This window comes from Elephas maximus, chromosome 2 (assembly GCF_024166365.1).
Source record: "Elephas maximus indicus isolate mEleMax1 chromosome 2, mEleMax1 primary haplotype, whole genome shotgun sequence".
NCBI lineage: Eukaryota > Metazoa > Chordata > Mammalia > Proboscidea > Elephantidae > Elephas > Elephas maximus.
Genome location: NC_064820.1, coordinates 195,736,701 through 195,754,009, shown reverse-complemented (window position 1 = coordinate 195,754,009; position 17,309 = coordinate 195,736,701). Strand labels below are relative to the sequence as shown.

The 17,309-nt window shown below is 46.0% G+C and overlaps 1 protein-coding gene across 1 annotated transcript in view; it reads right to left on the bottom strand.

The window, feature by feature from the left end:
• The window catches only part of CPLX2 (complexin 2), a 100,425-nt gene extending 91,266 nt beyond the window's left edge, over nt 1-9,159 (bottom strand). The window contains exon 1 of the mRNA XM_049874361.1: nt 9,079-9,159. The gene's annotated coding sequence lies outside the window, so the exon portion shown is untranslated. The remainder of the gene's footprint in view (nt 1-9,078) is intronic.
• Nucleotides 9,160-17,309: the final 8,150 nt, after the last annotated feature.

Genomic DNA, 17,309 nt, shown 5'->3' with positions numbered 1-17,309 from the left:
CGTATTAAACACTTACTATAAGCATTTTGCTGAGTTGTTTTCCTCCTATTATCTCATTTTATTTTCATAACAACCATCTCAGGTACTTGCTATCATTTAAAATTGTTCCCATTTTGCAGGTGAAAAATAAAGGCCTTATATGGTTTAAGCATAGGAAGAAGTTGGCAAGGCTCCCTGGCTTTAAAGCTCGAGCTTTTAAATCTGAATGAGGTGGTCACCTCAGGATCTCTTCTCTCCATCCTGGGATTTTCCTCATGCCAGAACCCAGGGTCTAACTGAGAGTTTGGAATGCAGGTGGTGGCACTAACATTTATTGAGCATCTTCTATGTGCCATATGTATGTACCAGGAGCTCTGGTAGCACAGTGGTTAAGAGCTTGGCTACTAACAAAAAAGGTCAGCAGTTTGAATACACCAGCTGCTCCTTGGAAGCTCTATGAGGCAGTTCTACTCTGTCCTATGGGGTCGCTATTAGTTGGAATTGGCTCGATGGCAACAGGTTTTAATAAGACAATGTTTGTTTCTATGTGCCAAGAATTGACCAGCTTCCCAGACTTTAACATGCATGCAGCCACCTGCTGGGGTGGAGGGATGTTATTAGAATGCAGATTTTGGCTCTGTAGGTCTGGGGGGGTAGCCTGAGACCCTCTAGTTTCTAATAAGGTCCCAGGTGATTCTGATGCTGCTGGTCTGTCAACCACAAGCTGTGAGTGGCAAGGTGCTGCTGTTGTTGTTGTTTGCCATCGAGTTGATTCCAACTCACAGTGATCCTAGAGGACAGAGTAGAACTGCTTCACAGGGTTTCCTAGGCTGTAATCTCTACAGGAGCAGATCATCAGGTCTTTTCTTCTGTGGAGTAGCTGGTGAGTTCGAACCACCAACCTTTAGTTAATTGCCGAGTGCTTAACCACTGTACCACCAGGTCTCCTTAGCTTAGTGCTAGGGGACTTCAAACATTATCTTATTAAATCCTGTGGACTACATTTTACAAGGTCTGGGTTCACAGGTGGGGAAATTGAGGCTCGAGAGTCAATGTAACTTACTCAGGGTCACACAGCACACAAGGGTGGCCCCTGCTCTGGGTTCTGTGTCTACAGCAGAGACAGGCAGTGGTCTCAGAGGCCCCTGCTAGGAACTGTTTCTTACTTTCAGCTTACAAATGAGCAGACCGGCTCCCAGGGAGCCGGCTCCCAGAGGGAACAGGGCCCTGGCTGGGGGTGTCTCTGCACTGGAGTGACAGTCTCAGGGCCAGGACTGGATGCTTTACTTTCAGGTCTCACCCCACGTACCTCACCCTAATCCTGGCTCTGTTGGATCCTGTCTTCATTTAAAAATTTGGTGCATTTTTTTTTTTTTTTTGCATTGATTTTGTTTTATAAAAAACATTGCATAAAATATTATTTCTCTTGAATACCAGGGCTTTTAAAAAGCACCTTATTAAAATTTGCACTTGAGGGGAGTGCCTCCTTATGTGTCTCACCCCAGCCCTATCTTCCCATCCCCCACCAGCCTCGGGGCATTAGGATGCTGCCCAAAAGGCACCACAGGGTCCGCTGTAGCCAGCCGGCCATGGATTTACTTCCTGCGGAGGCATCCTTTCCCTGCCCTTTGGCTGACCTGTGCTCAAGATGGCAGCAGAACCCAGGGCCTGTGGGAGGGTCCAGCCATCACTCTGGTGTGGGCTTCACCTCCTCTAGTCCCTAACTGGCTGGGTGAAGCGGGAAATGACTTAACCACAATATAGATTACATCACCCCTCTGCTTCATAAACGGAGCAATGGTGGCTCAGTGGTAAAATTCTCACCCTCCATGCAGGAGACACGGGTTTGATTCCTGGCCAATGCGCCTCATGTGCAGCCACCGCCTCTCTGTGAAGGCTTGTGTGTTTCTACGATGCCGAACAAGTTTCAGTGGAGTTGCCGTGAGTCACGGGTCATCTTGACAGCAGCTAACAACAACAACTGCTTCACAAACCTCCCTCACACGGCCTTCCAAGCCCTGCCCAATTTGGCCCATGTTAACCTCCCTGTCCTCATTTTCTACAGCTGCTCCTCCCTTCCATCACTTGGCTCTAGTCATGCAGACCTTCTTTCTGTCCTACGACCCTATCTGGCTTTTTCTACCCCAGGACCTCTGCATTATCTGTTCCTTCTGTCTGAACGCCTGTCCTAGGGCCGACTTCTTCTCATCATTCAGAACTCAGCTTAAATGCCTCCTTCTTGAAGTCTTACCTGATCAATCACCTTATATAAATGGCCCCCATCCTCCTCTAGCACGCACACAAAAAAAAAAAACCCATTGCCGTCAAGTCAATTCCGACTCATGGTGGCCCTATAGAATAGAGTAGAACTGCCCCATAGGGTTTCCAGGGAGAGGTTGGTGGATTCGAACTGCCCGCCTTTTGGTTAGAAGCCTGAGGTCTTAACCATTGCACCACACATCCTTTTCTGTCTTTCCTAGCACTTATATGAGGCAGTGGTCGTTCAGTGGTAGAATTCTCACCTTCCATGCAGGAGGCTGGGGTTTGATTCCCACCCAACGCACCTCATGTGCAGCCTCCACCCGTCTGTCAGTGGAGTCTTGTGTGTTGCTGAGAGGCTGAACAGGTTTCAGCAGAGCTTCCAGACTAAGAGGGATTAGGAAGAAAGGCCTGGCAATCTACTTTAGAAAAGCAGCCAGTGAAAATGCTATGGCTCACAGCAGTCTGATCCACAACCAATCATGGGAATGGCACAGGACCAGGCAGCACTTCGTTCTGTTTTGCATTGGGTTGCCAGGAGCTGGCAGCCGAGTGGATAGCAGCTAACAACAATAGCACTTACATGGCTTGGCAAAATGATTTTCTTTGTTTATTGGCTTGTTTTCTGTCTCCCCCACTAGAACATGAGCTCTGTAATGGCACAGATCTTGTCTGTCTTATCCTTCATTGTCTCACCAGCTCCTCACACAGTTCCTGGCCCATAACAGGCACTCAATGAGCGCTGATGAATCAATTAAACATTTCCCTGGACTTCAATTCCTCTTTTGTGAAACGGAATGATGAGCCTAACTCTACAGGGTTATCATCAGACTTGAATGCATGTTTGTTGGGTACCTGCTAAATTTTTTTTTTTTTTTTTGCTATGTGTCTGTCAGGCCTCAAAATGACCCATGGGGTCAGCAATATTGTCCCCATTTCACAGATGATGAAATCGAAGCTCAGAGAATGAATGAGACTGGCCAAGATTGCCCAGCCAGGAGTGCCAGGGCTGGGATTCTCTCTGTTTGGAGCAGCGCCTGGCCTCTTGCCCTGCCCCGAGGAGGCGCTGAGCAACATGAGAGCTGATCTGAGCTCCTGCAAGTCTCTTGCCATCTGCTGCTTGAACTGTAAGACCCTACTAGCCTGTCTGGCTGCCGCAGCTTCCTGATGAGCCAGAGACAGGAATTCTAATGGCTGGGTGTTGTGAAGCACAAAGGCCTGCCTCTTGCAAACGTAGAGATACATTTTCTCCTTGTTGGCAATTACCATGCTGAATGCCTGGGGAATGGTTTTCATCTTCCAGGCACTTTACCAAGATTAACTTCTGAACCCTAGGCAGCAACGCTCGCTGCAGCTCTGGTTGGTGGTTGGGGCGGGGGGGTGGGGGTGGGTAGGAATCTGGGGAGTGTGAGCGGTGATGTCGTCTGTCACAGAGGAAGCTGGGGTTCAGAAGGACTTGATGCCCCCAAGCCAACTCTTCTAGAAGTTTGGGCTTTTTTCCTGACGGTGTTTCTCCACTGTTCAAAATGCAGTCTAACTGACCTTCTCAAGGATTCAAGGTTTCTAATCCTTCCTGTACCATTTCACTCATCAGTGCTTTCCACCGAGGTTTACTGAGATCTCCTAGGCCGCCTTCGAGACCCCGGGGATGCAATGGGAGTTATGCTGTTAGCTACTGTAGACTCATGGTGACCCCATGCACAACAGAAGGACAAGTTTCCCAGTGCTGCACCACCCCATGATTGGTTGTGGGTTTTCAGTGGCTGGTTTTCAGAAGATTGCCAGGGCTATCTTCCTAGACTGTCTTAGTCTGGAAGCTCCACTGAGACCTGTTCAGCATCATAGCAACACACAAGCCTCCGCTGACAGACAGGCGGAGGCTGTTCATGAGGTGCTGGGAATCAAACATGAGTCTCCTCTACGGAAGGTGAGAATTCTACCACTGAACCACCAAAGCCTTATGGTAGCATGCAATGGGGGAACAAAATATACAGTGCCCCTGCCCTCACACAGATACTGAATCACTAAGGGAGATAGGTGGCAGAGTCCTGTCAGTAATGGGCCGTGTGGTTTTGTGTTAGTCCCTTCCCCTCTCTGGGCTTTGAGGTTGAGTCTTATTCTCCACCCCTAACGCCCCTGCTTAAATACCTTTGGTGGCCCCTCCTTGCTTACAGAGCAAGGTGAGAGTCTTTGGTCCGGTATCCAAGGTCCCTCAGAGTTGGGCTCTGGCCGATGTCTATCAGTATGCCCTGTCTACTTTCCTACCCTCCTGCCCCATTTTAATTTAACCAACACTCATATGACCCTTTCTAAGTGCCAGCCAGGGTCTAAACACTTCTCAAATTTGAACTTGTTTAATCCTCACAGGAACCCCCTGAAATAAGTATTGTTATTCTCATCATCTCTGTGGTAAAGATGAGGCACATACCGTCTAAGCCCACCCAGCTACTTAAAGCCATGGCTGAGATTTGAATACAGGCAGTCTGGCTCTTGATCCAGGCACTTCATGACTACATGAGACCACCTCTCTGCACACCCTGGTACTGGCCCCAGTGCCCTAAGCTTCCAGGTGCAACTCAGCAGCCATTGTCCACCTCCAGGAAGTCTTCCCTCACGCGTCCTAGGTTGAATTAATTCTTTGTGCCTCTGTGTTCCCACAATGCCTTGCACATTCCTTTCCCATTGCAGCCTTTATCACAGGGTGCCATTATGCTTGCTTGGGCATTGTGTCTTCTGCTAGATGCTGAGCACCTCAAAGGGGGAGGCTGTGCCTTTCTGCCTCCTATGTACTCAGCTCGGCATCTCCATACCATGCAATCAGAGACATTAAAAAAAAAAAAACAAGACCAGCTTTTATCATTCCTTTGCTTAAAGGCACCCAGTGACCATTGTATCCTTTCATTGTATTTAGAATAAAAATCTCTACTGACCATGGCCTAGAGGCCCTGCACGACTTCGTTCCTGCCCCCTCCCTGCCCTCATTTGTTATCAGTCTCCCCTTGCTCACTCTGCTCAAGCCACACTAGCCTCTTGGCTGTCCCCAAACAGTCCATGCACACATTAGGGCCTCTGCCTGAGCTACTTTCTCTGCCTGGAATGTTCTACCCTACAACCGCAATGACTTCTTGTTACTCAGGCCTCCATTCCATGTCACCATCGCAGACAGACCCTCCCTGTCCTATTAGTATACTTAACCTTTTCATATTTACTTTGCAATTGTTATTAATTACTGTGTTGACTGCGAGTCTGTAAGCCCCATAAGAACAAGGACCTGGGGTGTCTTGTTCTGCTCTATCACCAGCACCTGGAACAGCGCCTGGCACAGAGAAGCCACTCCGTGAATAAATGTTGAAGGAAGAGTAGATCCTCACCAAGGTCCCTTTGAAATCCTACACGTTACAGCTCAACTAGGTCCAGACACCACCACCCATTTGTCACTTTGTTTTGGTCACTTGTGTGTTGCTGTGATGATGGAAGCTATGACACTCATATTTCCAATACCAGCAGAGTCACCTACAGTAGACAGATTTCAGTGAAGCTTTCAGACTAAGAAAGACCAGGAATAAAGTTCTGGGAATTTACTTCCAAAAATTAGCTAAATGAAAACTTTATAAATCATAACAGTATATTGTCTGATATAGTGTTGGAAGATTAGCCCCCTAATTTTGAAGATGTTGTGGACCAGGCATTGTTTTGTTCTGTACGCCATGAGTCAAAGTTGACCTAAGAGCAGGTATCAACAACAGGTCCAGATAGGACAACCCTTGCTACACTGTGCCCTTCTCCCTCCAGCCTTTTTGACACGAGGAAGGAAATGGCATCCTAAGTTTATGGTCTGAGAAACTCTAAAGCTCAATCTTCCAGGCAAAATGGTGAACTGAAAAGAACTCTAGATTATGAGCTCAAAGACCTTGGCTCTGATCTCAGTACTGTGGAACTTTGGGCAAATTCCTTTCCCCCTCTGATCCTTGTCTTCCTCATCTGTAAAATGGGACTTTGGGGCTTGATGATTTCCAAGTCCATTATTTGCATAACTTCAAGCCTTCTGTATTTATGAGCTCATGATTCAGACTTCTTTGAAAGGGAAGCTCTCATGTTTTCTTTACAGAGCTCAATTTGTCTTTTGGTCAGCCTTGCAAATAGCCGATGTCCCATGGCACAGTGTAGATAATGGAGATAAACCATTTTGGCTTGGCAAACATGTTGAAGGTGGATGCACCCCTCATTTTTTTTCTGAAACAGTTTCTTCTCATGCATGTGGCTCATCACGATAGTGTGATCCATCTTTCAAAACTTTCTGCTAAGGACAGGAATGCTCAGAACAAATCTTGGAGTGAAGGTCATGGTTTGAGTTAGTAACTTCCAAAGTGATTCAGTATCTGAAAGGCACAAGTTGTTATTGATGTTTAAATCCTCCGGCATGAAATGATATGATGTGTTGGATTTGCTCCAAAATAATTCGTGGTGTGTGTGTGTGTGTGTGTGTGTGTGTGTGTGATAAGAGTGGAGTGGGTATAGATGAAAATAAACTGGCCAGCTGTTGACGCTGAATGATGGGTATGTGTGGGCTTATTATACTATTCTTTCTATTTTTTCAATATGTTTGTAATATTTCATAACAAAAGGCCCTTTGGAGACTGGCTCCAGCCTTTCTCTCCACTCTCATTTCACAGTCCCCATCCTGAGGACCCTCCAGAATGGTGACATCACACTGGTGGCTATGATTTTCACACCTCTAGGCTTTTACACTCAACATTTATATATAGTTCCATCTGTCTGAGGTCCTTCTCATCGTTCCTTGTAATTAATCACTCCTGCCTCTAAGATCCCACAGCCTGTTATGTTGTTGTTGTGTACTGTCAAGTGAATTCCAACTCACAGAGATCCTGTATGACAGAGTAGAACTGCCCCATAGGTTTTCTAGGCTGCAATCTTTAGTGGAATAAATTGCCAGGTTTTGCCCCATGGTGTGGCTGTTGGGTTCAAATGCTGACCTTTCGGTAAGTGGCCGAGCGCTTAACCATTGTACCACCAGGGCTCCTTACAATCTGTTACACACACCTCTCTCATAGCACTTATCACACCATACTGCTTTTGCTTTCTTTCTCTGCTTGCTTTGCTGGTCTGAGACCTCCTCAGGACACTTCTCTGCACCCCCAGTGCACAGCCAGGGCCTGGCACATGGCAGGTCCTCAACACATGCATCCAGAAGGAATAATAGCAACAGCAGTAGTTACCATTTTTTAAGCACTTTCTCTGTGTCAGGTTGTGCCTGATGCTCGTTACATAGCTTTCTCATTAAATCCTCACCACACGTGGGTATTATTAACAGCACCATTCTCCTTCTGTAGCTGAAGAAACAGTCTCAGAAGGTCATTGCCCAAGGTCACATGTTAGCAAGTAACAGGGTGGAAATTTGGACTCAGAAGGGAAACCACTGTGCCCTTCTCCCTCCCACAGAGGGAGCTTTGCCTTCTTCTTATCACTGTATCGGGGATTTCGAGGCTTCTCTATGAATAAAAAAAAAAAACAGGCCCAGCAGTTTGGGAGCCTGGATGTTAGGCCTAAGTCTGCTCTAAATTGCTGGGTGACCTTGGACAAATCACCTCTGCCCCTAGGCCCTGACTCCTTTTGAGACGCTCTTTGAGCCAGAGGATCACGTGATCCGAGGGCCCTCCCAGCTTCTGCTCCAGAGAAAACCTTCCTGTTTCACATTTTGTTTCCCGCCGCCGTATTGGCTTCCCTGCTTCTCATCCAGCTTCAACCTCTTTTCTTGCTAACTGCAACCTCCCAGAGCCAAGCCGCGTTCACAACCTGCTGCCCTGGTCGCCCTCTTCCCTCTTCGGTCCTGGCGGCTGGGGTTTCTCCGGAGGTGGGGGCGGAACCCTGGGCCAGAGGGAGGGGAAGCCTGTAGCTGCCCAGCGAGTGCGGCTTCCCCGCGGTTTCTCGGCCCCCTCCCCCCACGGAAACTCAGCCTCGCACTTTCTAGGGATGTTCCAGGGACAGCCAGAGTCAGGTTTGCAGCTGCCTGCCGCCGCGACCTGTGCTAGCTCTCCGAGGTCCGTGGACCGGAAGTCGGGTGGGGGTGGGGTGGGGGTCTGGAGAGAAGAGAGGGCGGCGCACTCCTTCCTCTTAGCCGGGTAGCTCAGCCTAGGCTCAGCCTCTCCAGCTGGAACCGGGACCCTTCTGTACCTGTCTTCCCTTCCACCCTCCTTCTGACTTCCAGCTGGGACCCGCCATTGCACGGCCAGGCCTTGGAGATCTGCAGACCCAAGCCAGAGACGCGCGGTTCTCACTACGCGCCCCCTTCCCAAGTCCGCCCCTGACACTGCTCTGGGGGAAGCCGAAATCCCCTAATCGAAACAACCACCCACCCCCAAGAAGCGCGGGAGGCCCCAGCCCCTCGGCTTTGTTCCGTGTTCGCCGGCAGGCTGGCTGCCGGAGCTGTCCGCCGCCGCGGTGCTGACGCGGGGAACGGAGCCCGGGGGGCTACGAGCTTTCCTTGGCGGCCGAGGTACTGAACCGGCACCGAACCAGGAGAGGAGCCCGCCGGGCGCGGCTGTCCGCTTCTGCGGTGCTGCTCGGGGAGAGGAGCCTGCCCGGCGCGGGAGCTGTCCCAGATGTGGTGCTGAAGCGAGAAGGCGCACCTAGCGCCCTCCGCCTCGCCCGGGAAGAACCGCCGGCGGCTGAGGGCTGCCGGTAGAGCGATGGAGGACCAGAGGAAGCCGCCTTGAGGGAGCTCCGCAGCGCGGGGCCTATGGCTAGGGTTTCTCTGGCGAACCGACTCCAGCGGAGGAGGTGGCGGCCCAGCAACAGAAAGAGAGCGCGCGTTCTACGAACCTGTTGGAGGCTGCAGCTCCTTCGCGGCGGAACAGGGCGCCCGGGACCGAGATTCTGGCGCGTCTTCTCCTCTCCACTCTTCCTTGACTCCTCCGCCAAGGCGCTCCCTCCTGCCTGGGCTAGCACATGTGCACTCAGGGGGCGCCGAGCCCCTTTTTGGTCCGCCCCGAATGTCAGCCGAGCCGCAGGGCACGGAGCCGAGAGGCCTCCCCCAAGGGCAGACCCGCTCCCAGGGAGACCCAAGCTTCCTGAGAAAGGAGGCGGGGGCTGGTGGCTGGGACCAGAGAGGGCGCCAGCAGAGGTGGCTGTGAAACCAAGAGGGAGTCATGGGGGAGTTCCCTGTACAGACAATTCTGCCCTGAAGTTTGGGGATCTAAGGGTCTGTCACTAGGGGGTCCTGCCTTAGAAAAATCTCTGCCTCCCTCTCCATTTGCAGATCTCATACCTGCTCTGTTGCAAACACCACTCACTGGTCTAATGGCCTCTAGTATCTCATTCCAGCCCCTCGTCTACCATGCCCCAGGAGTGAGTTTTCTGATAAAATGCAAACTCTTTGGTGTGGCACTTAAAGTCCTTCACCAACATGACTGAGGCCCGCTCTCCATTTGCACTCCCACAGTGACAGGGGACCACTGGGGCTCACCCCAGTGCCTTAGTACCTGATGTTCCCTTTGGCTGGAATATTTTCCCCTTTATGACTTATGCTCTATCTACAAGTTAAAGTGTCCTCATTCTCAGTAAAAATTTCCCTGACCCCTAAGTCAAAGTTATTCGCTTCCTCTTCTGGACTCCCACAGTCCTTTACATCCCTCTACTAGACTTCTTACCACATTGTATTATAGTTACTTATGCATCTATATCTTCAGTTAGCAGGCTCATAAAAACCAGGCCTATATTTTATTTTTCTGTGTATCTCCATCTCCCTACTGGCGACTGACACACAATAGGTGTTGAATTATGTTCGTGAATGAATGGGCATGTAAGAAGAGGCCAGACTAACTTCCTTTACTTCATGCTACTGCCCGTTTGATTTCTATATTTGTATCACAACCTGCGAGGCTCTACCTGGTGACATCCCTGACTAACCCTCCTGTCTTGTTGCCACCTACTCTCCCCTAACTCTATCTTGATTTTGTACTAAGCTACTTCCCCCCCCCCCCCCCGTTTATTGATTCTTCCACTGGAAACCACCATCCCCTTGATCTTCACATGGCTGAGTTGTTCTAGTCATTTGGATCTCAGCCTCAAATATCACCTTCTCAAAGGGGCCTTCTCTGGTCATGCTATCTAGTGTTTGCTTCCCCAATTACTCTAAACAATGTCTGTTTCACTTTTTCTTCATACGTATTTCTCTCTAAAATTATTTTATTTATGCCTTTACTTGCTTATTGTTGGCTTCTTCTTCCTAAAGGAAACTCTACTAGGGTAAGGAACATGTCAGCCTCGTTCACCGTAGTTTCTCAGTGGTCAGCATTCTGAGAGGAACTGACCTTACACCAATGCATCCCTAGTTCTTTTCTCCCTGGAAAGACTTAATTCTGGAATCTTCTATTAGGTATAAATCAACTAAGAATGTTTAAAGAAAGAGGATCACACTGACATTCCACAGGAGAGTGAAGGAGAGGAAGGGGAGAGCCACAGATAAGTGGCTGTGAAGTTAAAGGCCTGAATCACAGCCCTTTTTTGACCCTGGATGACAAAACCACAGAGTCCACTCACTTGTCCACATCATACAAAGCACTTTCACATCCACGATCTCATTTGATGTTCACAACACCCCTATTTGGTAGACATTATTCTCCCCATTTTACAGCTAGAACAACTGAGACCTAAACAGGCAGGCTGACTTGACCAAGATCACACAGCTTGTAAATGGCAACACTATTTCTGGCACTGTGCTACATACTGGGGATCTAGAACAAAGGCATGACTTCTACTCTCCAGGATTTAGCATTAGTAGGAAGCATAGGCACATAAACAGTATAATTTGATACATGCTCAGCAGTGATTCTCAACCAGGAAAGGGGCAGGGAGGGGAACAAATGGGTAGGCTGTCAGAGTCAGAATAACCTGAAAGTCTTTTCAGTAACAATTACAATTTGTTGAGTACTTGCTAGGTGTCAGGCACTGTGCTAAGTGTTTTATATATTTTGTCTCAACATACCATTCCTGCTTACTTCTATCCCCATTTTACAGATAGAAAACTGAGCCTTAGAGAGGTTAAGTAATTTGGCCAAGGTTATGAAGCTGGTAAACTGCTGAGGTGGGACTTAACCTGGGTTTGCTTGACTCAGCCTGAGCTTTTAACCACTGTGTATCTCGAACTTACAGAATCAGGGTTTCTGGTGAGCAGTGATATGCCTGGGATTTGAACATGATTTTTAGGTTGTTCTGATATGTCTTCACCCCTGTTGAGAAACACTTATTACAGAGTGCTGTGAGAACAGGGGAGGTAAGAATGAACAGTATTTGTGGGGAGAAACGACAGGAGGTTGAAATCAGATACTGAAGGGTTAAGTGAGCTTTTCCAGGTAGGTGCGTGTCCTGAATTGAATTATGTCTCCCCAAAAATGTGTGTACCAACTTGGTTAGGCCATGATTCCCAGTGTAGTGAGGTTGTTCTCCATTTGTGATTGTAATTTTATGTTGGGAGGATTACAGTGGGATTGTAACACCTTTACCCAGGTCGCATCCCTGATCCAAGGTAAAGTGAGTTTCCCTGGGGTGTGGCCTGCACTACCTTTGACATATCAAGAGATGAAAGGGAAGCAAGCAGAGAGTGGGGGACCTCATACCACCAAGAAAGCAGCTCCAGGAGCAGAGTGTGTCCTTTGGACCCGAGGTCCCTGTGCCCGAGAAGCTCTTCCAGAGCCGATAGGGAGAGAAAGCCTTCCCCTGGAGCCAACGCCCTGAATTTGGACTTGTAACCTACTAGACTGTGAGACTAGAAATTTCTCTTTGTTAAAGCCACCCATTTGTGGTATTTCTGTTACAGCAGCACTAGATAACTAAGACATTCGGAATGGGGAGCATTCCAGACAGAGAAAACAGAATACTCAAAGGCCTTGAAGTGTGAAAATGAGGGCACTATTAGTGGTTTGGTGTCCCTGGCTGGTACAAAGGAGGTTCAAGCTAACCCAGAGGTGCCTGGGAAGAAAGGCCTAGCAATCTACTTCCAAAAAATCAGGCACTGAAACACCTATGGAGCATAGTTCTACTCTGACACATGAGTTGAAGTTGGCTTGACAGCAACTGCGTTTTTACTGGCTGGTGGTTCGGTGTGCATAAAGTGTAAGATTGATGTAGGCAGCAGGAGGTGGGAACTCAGGCTGGAATTTGGTTGGATTTGACCCCTATGGGCATTGTTACAATTCTGCTTTAACAACTGCCTTTACCACCTTGATCATCCCTAGAGTAACAATATTGGATAAATCCCTTAGAATTTGCAAAGCACTTTCCACTAACCTTGGAAAAACCACTCTGGAGTGATGTGGACCTGAAGCTCCATGCTAGCACCTAGCAAAGAACCTGGACCAATGTAGGTGCTTAGTAAGTATTTGTTGAAGAGGAAGACACTGGATGCAGGGGGTCCAGTTTATAGATTTTTGCCATAATTTATGTGACAGAGAAGTGATGAGAAGCATCGCTTGATTCAAGATTGCAGAACTCTTTGGACTACTCACTTCAGAAAGTCAAATTCTACTCCTCTCTCCCCAAGAGCACCATGGGGAGGCTGAAGTTTAGCTCTCCAAAATGGTTGCTGAATAATAGTGACAATTTTCCTCTGCAACATACAGGAAATCCTGTTGGCACCCAGGCAAGCAACACATGGCCAAGCTAGGATTTCCTCTGTTGTATGAACTTTATGTCTTTTGGCTCCTGGATTTGGGTCCTGATGGTCTCTATTATGTGGCAATAAACATTATATGCCATCATTTGTTTCAGTGTTTTAAAGGGAAATCACCATGCTAATGAAACTCCAGCCTTGGCTCAAGAACTAAACTCAACCTTCTGTCTCTCCACCCCTTTGGGAAGTCCACATGGACCCAGATAGTGGCTAATTTAAAGAGGGAGGACTGACTTATATTTGGTCCCTTTAAAGTCCTTGACATACGTTAATCCTATGAGGTAGGGATGACTCTTATCCCCACTTTACAGATGGGAAAATTGAGGAAAAGGAGGTCAAAAGACTTGCCCAAGGTCACACCCTGTCAGAGGCAGGCTTCAAACTCAGGCTGTTTGATCCTTAGGTCTGTATGCTCCAATCATTACATCAGACTGTCTCCCAGATTAAATATTTTCATTGTGTTTCTTTCCAGATCTGTGTGATCCTGGACAAATCATTTCATCTCTGTAAGCCTCAGTTTCCTCTTCTGGGAAATAGGGATAAAAATAGTTACCAAGGAAATTTGTTGGGGGAAAAATAAATGAAGCAATGTATGGAACAACTAAATGGTGCTGTCCATGTAGTACTGGTTCCTTTCCTGGCCTTCCTCATCTTGACCAGTGACTCCACCATCTGCCCAGATGCTTGGGCCACAAACTCAGGGGCCACTGTTGAATTTTCACTCAGTATCAATTCATCAGCATGTCATTTAAGCTCTTCCACCAAAATGTATTCTAAACCCATCTTCTTCTCTCTCTCTCAACCACAAGTTATCATAATCTCCTTCCTGGACTGTTACTATGTAGCTTCTTTACTGGTTTCTGATTCTACTATTACTTTCCCCAATTATTTCTAAAATATGTATGCTCACACAGAAAAGGACACAAATCATGTGAACAACATGGTGAATTATCCCAAAGTGAGCACAACTGTGTAACCAGCACCCAGGTAATTAAACAGAACATTACCAGCCCTCCTCGTGTCACCCCAATTATTATTCCCTTACTCCTACTCATAGGTAACCCACAAATCTGACTTCTGGCATTATAGATTAATTTTTTCTGATTTTTGGACTTTATAAAATGGAGCCATACAGTATGTAATCTTTTGCGTTTGGATTTTTTTTCTCAACATTATGTTTGTGAGATTCATCCAATGTTGTTGCCTATGTCAGCAATACGTTTTTTTCCCTTGCTATTTTTTTATATAGTATCTCACTGTATGAATATGCCTCAATTTATGTATTTATTCTGTGTTGATGGCTATATGGGGTATTTCCAATTTTTCTATAAATCTTTTGATACATATATGTAAGCATTTTTGTAAGATATTGTCATGGATTGAATTGTGTCCCCCCAAAATATCTGTCAACTTGGCTAGGTCATTATTTCCATTATTGTATAATTGTCTACCATTTTGTCACTGATGTGATATCCCTATGTGTTGTAAATCCTATCACTATGATGTCAATGAGGTAGATTAGTGGCATTTATATTGATGAGATCTACAAGATTAGATAGTGTCTTAAGCCAAACTCTTTTGAGATTATAAAAGAGAGAAGAGAGCAGAGAAACACAGGGACCTCATACTTCCAAGAAAGAACAGGAGTGCACGTGCTTTGGACCCATGGTCCCTGCACTGAGAAGCTCCTAGTCCAGGGAAAGATTGATGACAAGGACCTTCCTCCAGAGCCGACAGAGAAAGGCTTCCCCTGGAGCTGATGCCCTGAATTTGGACTTCTAGCCTCCTGGACTGCGAGAGAATAAACTTCTGTTTGTTGAAGCCATTCACTTGTGGTGTTTCTGTTACAGCAGCACTAGATAACTAAGCCAGATATATTCCTAGAAGTGGAATTGCTGAGTAAAGAGTACATATATTCAGCTTTAATATATACTCCCAATAGTTCCCCAACTTGAGAAAACAATTTACACTCTCATAAGCCATGTTCGAATGTTCCAGCTGCCCCATATTCTCATCAACACTTGGTATTGTCAGTCTATTTTTAATTTTATATTTATGCACTTTTTGTACGAGTATATAGTGATATATCATTGTAGTTTTAATTTGAATTAACTTGAATTTACCTAATGAGTAATGACGCTGAGTATTCTTCCACATGTTTAATAGCTATTTAGAAAATTTCTTTTGTCAAGTGCCTGTTTATGCATTTTGCCAATTACTCTATTGTGGCATCCATCTCTTTCTTATTAATTTGTAGGAATTCTTTATATATGATGCATATGAGTCCTGTAAGGTTATATATATTGTAAATATCCCCTCCCATCCTGTAGCCTCCCTTTTTTTTCTATTAATGGTATCTTTTGATGAACAGAAGTTATTAATTTTATTTTAGTCCAATTAATCAATATTTTCCTTTATAGCTAGTGAGTTTTGTATTGTGTTTAGGGGATGTTACCTATCCAAGGTGTTATGGATGAATTTTATCCCCCGAAAATGTGCATCAACTTGGCTAGGCCATGATTCTCAGTATTTTGTGGTTGTCCTCCATTTTGTGATCTGATGTGATTACCCTATGTGTTGTAAATCCTAACCTCTGTGATGTTAATAAGGCAGAATCAGAAGCGGTTATGCTAATGAGCTACGACTCAATCTACAGGAATAGGTTGCATCTTAAGTCAATTTCTGTTACAACATAAAAGAGGAAATCAAGAAGAGAGGGAAGGAATCTCATACCACCAAGAAAGAAGAGCCAGGCGCAGAGTGCATCCTCTGGACCCAGGGTCCCTGTGCTGACAAACTCCTAGATTAGGGGAAGACTGATGACAAGGACCTTTCCCCAGAACTGTCAGAGAGAGAAAGCCTTCCCCTGGAGCTGCTGCCCTGAATTTGTACTTCTAGCCTTCTAGACTATTTGTTAAAGCCATCTGCTTGAGTTATTTCTGTTATAACAACACTAGATAACTAAGACACAAGATCAGGAGACTATTCACTTTATTATCTTTTAGAATCTTTATCATTTTACCTTTCATATTTAGATTTATAATCCACATAGACTTGATTATAGTGTATAGTAAGAAGCAGGGTTAAGATGAATTTTTTAAAACCCTATGGCTATGATGTTGTGTCTGTAGGGCAGCCATAACCACTGGTTTAGTGATTATGGCTACCCCACAGACACAACATTATTTACTGAAAGAAAGACAATTTCTAATTTCTTCCACTGCCTGAAAGCTATCTTTGTCATAAATCAAATGTCCTTTTTTTTTTTTTCGTCCAAGGTGGTTTTTCAAAGAATTAAACAGATAAAGTTACCAGCCTCCTGCTAGAAAAAACAAAAAAAACAAAAAAACCTCCTCATGGTATCTTTCCTGTTGAACTGAGAATAAAATACAAACCTCAAGGGTTTACATAATCTTTCAAGGTTTTACAAGATCCGGCCTCACTTATTTCTCTGATTCCATTATCCTACAATTTACCATCCTGTTCATATCACACCAACAACAGAGTTTCTTTTTATTCCTTGAATTCCTCTCATTCCTGCCTCAGGGCATCAGCTCTTTCTGTGGCTGGGTCTTCCTCAATATCCAGGCCTTTGTATAAATGTCTTCCTTCCGGGGTAGGCTCACCTACCCACATCCTCTGCAAAAATCCCTCACTTCAAGTTACATTCCAGATGATTGCCTTATTTTTATAAAACTTGCTGCTCTTTGAAATAGCTTATTTATTTGTTGATTATTTTCTGGATCTCCCACTAGAATGTAATCCCCATGAGAGCCAGTGCCATGTCTGTTGTGTTTACCTCTGAACCCACAGTGCTGGGAAAAGTGGCTCAGTAAATGTTGGCTGAGTCAGTGAGGAGGGTGCCTTCTCCACTTCCCATGTTTCCTAGTCCCGGTGTCAGTGCAATGCACAGCGTCTCAAAATTTGTAGCACGGTATGTGACACCCCAGGTAGGTAGGTAGGTAGGTTATTCCCAACATCGTCAATTTCATACATGACTTGTTTTCCTAGTTTTATTGATGTTCTGGAATTCCTCTTGTCATTATTTCAGCAAATCGATTTATATTCATTTTTCAGGGGGGAAAGAAGGAAAATAGATACTTTTTGAACATTTATTATATTGTGTTCAATCCTCAAAACAGCCATTTGAAGAGGATTAATATCAGCTGATATAAATACAGATGAAGAAATGGACTCAGGGAGAGAAGTACTGTTGTTGTTGTTGTTGCTGTCCAGTTGATTCTGACTTTTGGAGATGTCATGCGTGCAGAGAAGAACTGTGCTCCTCAGGGTTTTCAAGGCTGTGGCTTTTTGGAAGTAGATTGCCAGGCCTCTCTTCTGAGACACTTCTGGGTGGGTTCAAACCACCAACTTTTCAGCTAGT